General features: G+C 45.1%; 1 protein-coding gene across 2 annotated transcripts in view; it reads right to left on the bottom strand.

The window, feature by feature from the left end:
* The window catches only part of sv2bb (synaptic vesicle glycoprotein 2Bb), a 37,249-nt gene that overhangs the window by 26,744 nt on the left and 3,005 nt on the right, over nucleotides 1-7,500 (bottom strand). The window contains exon 1 of one of the 2 annotated variants that reach the window (XM_035532444.1): nucleotides 4,705-4,814. The exons of the other annotated variant lie outside the window; for it this stretch is intronic. The gene's annotated coding sequence lies outside the window, so the exon portion shown is untranslated. Of the gene's footprint in view, nucleotides 1-4,704; nucleotides 4,815-7,500 lie in introns of those variants that run through there. 2 annotated transcript variants of the gene reach the window in all.

Here is a 7,500-nt window from a genome sequence, read left to right as displayed (position 1 = left end):
CGCATACACACACACGCACTCACACACACACACACACACACACCCTGGTGTGAAGACATAAATAAAAAGTGAGAGGTCTATTAAACAGGAATAAGATTGTTGGCTGTGTGTTGGCTGTGTGTGTTGCCATGTTCAGTGGCAGACACACATATGCACACACACACATGCACACACCCACTCACCCCGCCCCTCCACACACCCCCACACACAAATATTTGGTTCAGTCCCAGCTTGGAATTTTGAGCAGTATACTTATAAAATAATCTCCAGGACTCCAGACCACGTGGGTGAACAGACCCTGAGCCGAAACCTGCAGACCAGAGATGCCCAGTGCAGGGAACAGGAATCCTGGAATAAAAGGTTACTATAGGGATTCTGACAGAATGTTAAAAAAGAATAGGAATGTTGGAACAGGAATGTTGGATTTAGAAAATTGACTTCAAATCCCATATCCATAAATCTTTGCCACCCTAGCTCTAGCCCTGTTGTGAGTAACTGAAATGCATCACTTTTTTAAAACTGTCTTTCCATTTTGCAGCAGTTTTATATCAGCCCACTGTGTACCCAGAACAGTTTTATATCAGCCCACTGTGTACCCAGAACAGTTTTATATCAGCTCACTCTGTACCCAGAACAGTTTTATATCAGCTCACTCTGTACCCAGAACAGTTTTATATCAGCCCACTGTGTACCCAGAACAGTTTTATATCAGCCCACTGTGTACCCAGAACAGTTTTATATCAGCTCACTCTGTACCCAGAACAGTTTTATATCAGCTCACTCTGTACCCAGAACAGTTTTATATCAGCCCACTGTGTACCCAGAACAGTTTTATATCAGCTCACTCTGTACCCAGAACAGAGTGAACTGGGCGGGTCTAATTGGTCACGTGGTCATTCTTGGAGGATACTACTGAAAACACACAGCACTGTATTGATTGTGTCTGAGGTGAGGAAGATGATAGTATGCTCATCTCAGACACAAACCCAACCACAGGTGCCATCAAATGGAAACTGAAATACAGACCCCACGGACATTTCATTACGGTGATGTCCATGTAGTTTGAGGGACACTTCACAATCCCTCAGTAAGAGCTGGGTTGTGCTTTCCAACACAATGATCCATGTTTCTAAGAATCTTATATTATTACCAGATTATTATCAGATACCAATTAGATTATCAGATTACCAATTAGTTTACTGCTGAGCAGATGACCGAATTTGCATAATTATCTTAATCAGTGTATAAAGAAAAACATGAGATCCTTTCTTTTATTTTAAAATGTTATAGAGGGGTTAGTACACTCCAGGTGCAGTCCCAGTGCATCCCAGTGCATCCCAGTGCATCCCAGTGCATCCCAGTGCAGTGTTTAGCTCACTGGCCGGTCTGCTGTGGGGGTTGTTAATGAAAGGTCAGTGCAGGTGTAGAGAAGTCCAAGCGAACACTGCTGTCCTCAGACCGTCCATACCAACATGTGTTTCATCACACAAACATTTCCTTTCCTGTTCATTTCTTTCAACAATCTTTATGTATTAAAATACATAATCCAACCTTCCTGTTCCAGTGTAATCCACCAGCTAAAACTAACTAAATCAGAAGAGTGGAGAACACAGGACATCACCTCTGACCTTCAGTTCCTTACCTTGTTACTCGGGTTACCAATCCTCATATGACAGATTCCAAATCCTGTACCTGGATTGACCTGGATTGACCTGGATTGACCTGGATTAACCTGGATTAACCCCTCGCCTGCACAGGGACGTGTTTTTCTTCCCTGTTTCCTCATGATTCAGGTCTTGAGGGGCTTTAAATTAGCTGATTAAGTTAAATGTAATATACAGGCAGTATCCTAGTATAGAGGATATTCTGTCAGAGAGAAGTGTGGTGTATTAGACAGCTGTCCTGTGCTGTGCAGAATACTAAGTGATGCTCTGTTATGTGTGCAGTGTGTGCTATGTGCCTGAGACGTGGCCTCTGCAGGCTTCACACCTCAGCGTCTGTCTGTCGGTCTGACCAGCACACAGTACCGTCCAGGAGAACGAATCCAGCAGGTGTCTACAGCCTCTGGAAGGCTGAAAGCTCCTACGAGCTCCATGTATTGGATGTACTCTCAGATTAACATTTTAGCTTAGTTTAATTACTAAATTGAATCTTTTTGATTGCAAGTATCTGTAAGATTTAATGTAATTCAGAAGATCTCAGTATATTATCTGATCAGATGAATGAGATTACCTCAATGCAACCCAAACATGACCTCAACACGACCCCATCACGGCCCCAGGTAATACCACAGAAGTTAGTGTAATTGAAAAAAATGACCAATAATCTAATAACTCCTTATTCTCTGAAATGCAACTCTCTCTGTCAAAGTGACCAGCAGGATTCCTGATATAAATCAACATAAAACATCAGTGTGTTTTATACTGTATACACCAACACAAGTATAACATGTTCAGCACTGAGAACAGACGTGTACGTACGCGTGTAAAAGCGTAATGGTATGACGGCTTTGAGAGGTGTGAATGACGAGGCTCCAGGTGTCCACATCTCTACTCACGCTTCTCACAGTGGGTCCTGTTCACAACTCTACACACTATACACAGAAAATAGAAGAGATGGCAGAAGACAAAGAGGATAGATAGTGTAAATGTAAAAGAGAGAGAGAGAGAGAGAGTGACAGAGAGAGTGAGAGAGAGAGTGTGAATGTAAAAGAGAGAGAGAGTGAGAAAGAGAGAGAGAGTGAGAGAGTGTGAATGTAAGAGAGAGAGAGTGTGAATGTAAAAGAGAGAGAGAGAGAGTGAGAAAGAGAGAGAGAGTGAGAGAGAGAGTGTGAATGTAAAAGAGAGAGAGAGAGAGAGAGAGAGAGAGTGAGAGAGAGAGAGTGTGGATGTAAAAGAGAGAGAGAGTGAGAAAGAGAGAGTGAGAGCGAGAGAGTGGGAGACAGAGTGAGAGAGAGAGTTTCTTCTTTACAATGCAGTATATGAACGTTTTATTTTTGGAACTGTGCTGAGCCTTGACGTTTTTTCTGTCTCCTGGGACTCCAGAAAGAAACTTTTCTCTCATCAACACAAAGCAAAGCAGCTGCTCTGTTAAACTCTGTTAAACTCCCAGAGCTGTCATATCTTATCAGCGTTGGAGACTCTCCTATCCAAGTCCATCAGCAGGCCTTTCTGATTCCACATACCAGCCTGGGTCACCTGCTACTGACCTGACGTACAGGACTGAAAACACAACAGCGGCTGGAGGCCGTACAAATAACATAGTGAGTCTGGACTCTCGGTCATCCATTTAGACAGAGAGAGAGAGAGAGAGAAAGCGAGAGAGAGGGAGAGAGAGCGAGAGAGAGAGAGAGAAACCATTAGGATAGACTGATGGAGAGAATGTTCATTAAATATAAAAGGAGGTGCTTCACATAACCATGACCCACTTAACCGTGGGGTTAAAGTTCAGATCCATGTAACCGTGGGCTTAATATCACTCAGATGTTTTGATCAACGTGATCATTTCACTGTGTTTTCTCTAGAAATAATTGCTTGTGTCCTGATCAATATTTGATGTTTTGTATGTGTGTGTGTGTGTGTGTGTGTGTGTGTGTGTGTGTGTGTGTGTGTGAGTATTCTCAAAAATAAATATATCTCTGTGACATTCCTGTGACTATTCCTTCCGACATGAAGGAATAAATAAATGTTAGTTCCTCTACAAAGAGATGAACTGATCATGACCCTTCAGACCAACACTCAAAACTGTCAGACTACCACTGTAGTCTGATCACTGTTGTCAGACCACCACTGTAGTCTGATCATTGCTGTAGTTAGCAAAGCTATGCATTACTTGACAAAACATGTAGCTTAGCTAATACTGTTCATCAAAGGAATTAACCTACAATACTGTACATGTTAAACGCTTATATGTGTGTGTGTGTGTGTGTGTGTGTGTGTGTGTGTGTGTGTGTGTGTGTGTGGGTGTGGGTGTGTGTGTGTGTGTGCGTGTGTGTGCGTGTGCGAGTGTGTGTGTGTGTGTGTGTGTGTGTGTGCGAGTGTGTGTGTGGGTGTGTGTGGGTGTGTGAGTGTGTGTGTGTGTGTGTGTGTGTGTGTGTGAAGAAGTTAAACATACAGTGTACTATACTGCAAATCCCTTTTATTATTCTGTGGAATACTGCGTACTTTAACAAGCAGTGAAGTACCAGCTGTCTACTGACAACACTGTAAACTGGTATCTTCTACCTATAGTATAATGATACTATCTATACGTCTCTACTCCTTTTTAAATCCATCCATCCATCCATCCATCCATTTTGTGGCCATGCGTTCTCTTGCTGCTCTTTTAGAACACCCAGCCAGTCCAGGGCTTGGCACACCTGACAGCCCAGCCCAGCCCAGCTCAGCTCAGCCCAGCCCAGCCCAGCCCAGCCCAGCCCAGCCCAGCCCAGCTCAGCCCAGCCCAGCCCAGCCCAGCTCAGCCCAGCTCAGCCCAGCTCTGCATATAAACACCGTTCAGCACCGTTAATGTTCACCACAGGGACCTTGTCCTTCGTCATGCCGACCTCTTCGCTCATTTAGACAGACACGTAGCAGCACAGGCGTTGGAACACGTTCACACACCACAGCAAAAGTACAGCTCGCACGTACCACGCACGTGTGACAGAGGTCCACCCAGAGCATTCAGCATAAAACCAACAACAAAAGACATCAGAACTTTTCTTACCGCAAATTATGCTGAACAGGCAGGAAAAAAATCTTCATTTAAAAAACAGTAACATCCAAATAAACAATCATCTGATATCTGGGTGCAGGACACTGTATATACCACCAGAGATTTAGAACAAGCAGATTAGAGACTATCCTCTCTCTCTCTCTCTCTCTCTCTCTCTCTCTCTCTCTCTCTCTCTCTCTCTCTCTCTCTCCCTTTCTCTCCCTCCCTCTCTCTCTCTCTCTCTCTCTCTCTCCCTCCCTCCCTCTCTCTCCCTCTCTCTCTCCCTCTCTCTCCCTCCCTCTCTCTCTCTCCCTCTCTCTCTCTCTCTCCCTCTCTCCCTCTCTCTCTCTCTCTCTCTCTCTTTCGCTCTCTCTCTTGCTCTCACTCTCTCCACCTCTTTCTCTTTCTCTCGTTCTACCTCTCTGTCTGTCTAAAACACGAACTCTCTCACACACACACACACACACACACACACATACACACACACACACACACACACACACACACAGGAACACCCCTCACAATGGTAGATTCTGCGCCTGACTAAACACTCACACTGGGTCTCTCCAAGCCCAGTGGGGGGTGTGGGTGGGCAGAGGCGTGGAGGCGGGGGTAAACAGTGTAGATGGATGTGGTTGACAGATGGTTTGATGCTGGTGGGACACACACACACACACACACACTGAGAGCAGAAAGGTTGGTGAGCACTCTGTTAAACTGGTAGAATGATGCAAGTGTAGTTGTTTGATATGGAGCTTGAAAGCAAATCAAAGTAACAGCAGAGCAGTGTGATAACATCACACACACACACATCACACACACACACACACACATATCACACACACAACACATCACACATCACACACACACATATCACACACACACACACACATCACACACACACACAACACACACACAACTCACATCACACATCACACACACACACATATCACACACACAACACATCACACATCACACACACACATATCACACACACAACACATCACACATCACACACAACACACACACACAACACACACACAACACATCACACAAACACACATCACGTACACAACTCACATCATACAACTCATGCACTCATCACACACATCACACACACAACTCACACCACACACACACCACACACACACACACACACACACACACAAAACTCACATCACACACACACACAACACACACACACAACACATCACACACACACACACACAACACACACACAACTCACATCACACAACTCACACATACACATCACACAAACACACATCACGCACACAACTCACATCGTACAACTCATGCACTCATCACACACACAACTCACACCACACACACACCACACACACACACACACACACACACAACTCACATCACACAACTCACACACACACACACACACACACACACACACAACTCACATCACGCAACTCACACACTCACACAACTCACATCACACAACTCACACACACACACACAACTCACACCACACACACACACAACTCACATCACACAACTCACACACACACACACAACTCACATCACACAACTCACACACACAACTCACATCACGCACAACTCACAGTCACACAACTCACATCACACAACTCACACACACATCACACACACACAACTCACATCACGCACAACTCACAGTCACATCACACACACAACTCACACCAAACACATCACACACACACTTCACACACACACACACACACAACCCACATCACACAACTCACATCACACAACTCACACACACACACACACATTACACACACACATTACACACACACATCACACACAACTCACACACACAACTCACATCACACAAGTGAGTTGTGTGTTCAGTGAGTATTGCAAGATGCTTTGGGTAAGAGTGTCAGATAAATTCCAGTACTGCATCAATCTGATGGAAAGCAGGATTAACTGATGACTGTGATCTGACATGTGTCACATGACCCCTGGTACTGGACCACTGGCAGGATTTCAGCTGCAGATCAGATACAAAGTCTGTAGGGCTTTCTGTTGCTCAGCCTGAAATCCAGGCTCATTCTTTTCTCCTCAGGTAAGTGTTCTGCTCGACCACACAGAGTGGAAGCATCACACGCTGAGTGGCGCTGGATGGAACAGGAAGGGTTTCAGTGCCTCAGGCAGGTGAAGTGCTTTTGAATCTCCACCTTCTCCATCTTCTCCACAATCTCCACCTTCTCCATGTCCTTGTTGGGACTCAGTATGTCTCTCAGTAGAACATTAAACATCTGACCACGCAGCATTTCTCTTCTTAGATGGAGACGCCGCCCCCTGCAGGAGCGGGGGTGTGGTATGACAAGCACTCTTACTCTGGAAGGTCACAAGTGTTCTCTGGCACATGTGTGCCACCTGTTGGCTCTGGGTTGGAGACCCAGGTATGGTCAGCTGCCCTTCTCCAGAGGAAAGTTCTGGAAGCAGACGTAATAAGACATCTCTGGGCAGCGGTGCGTTATTTCTCCTGCGTTAAATGACAAAGTGGTTTCACTGTTCTATTGTGTTAATGTTCTGGAAGCTGCAGAGCAACAATCCTCTCTATATTTCAAAGCCAGTCCTTCTCAAAGTCAAATGATCTCACCACTACCAAGGTACCATGGGAAGGTATTTAAACAGCCCCTGGGGTAAAACAGGCTGTACATGGCATCAGATCAGATTTGAGACCAGTGGAGCTCCAGCGAGTGCATGAGAGAGCAAGCTAACCCTGGAGATCAGACGGCACATGGCTCTGAGTTTTGCTAACGCTCATGTCAGTGAATGTTTTAACAT

Source organism: Electrophorus electricus, chromosome 12, assembly GCF_013358815.1.
Source record: "Electrophorus electricus isolate fEleEle1 chromosome 12, fEleEle1.pri, whole genome shotgun sequence".
Lineage (NCBI taxonomy): Eukaryota > Metazoa > Chordata > Actinopteri > Gymnotiformes > Gymnotidae > Electrophorus > Electrophorus electricus.
Note: the sequence above shows the minus strand (reverse complement) of the source record. Positions and strands in the feature narration are given on the sequence as shown.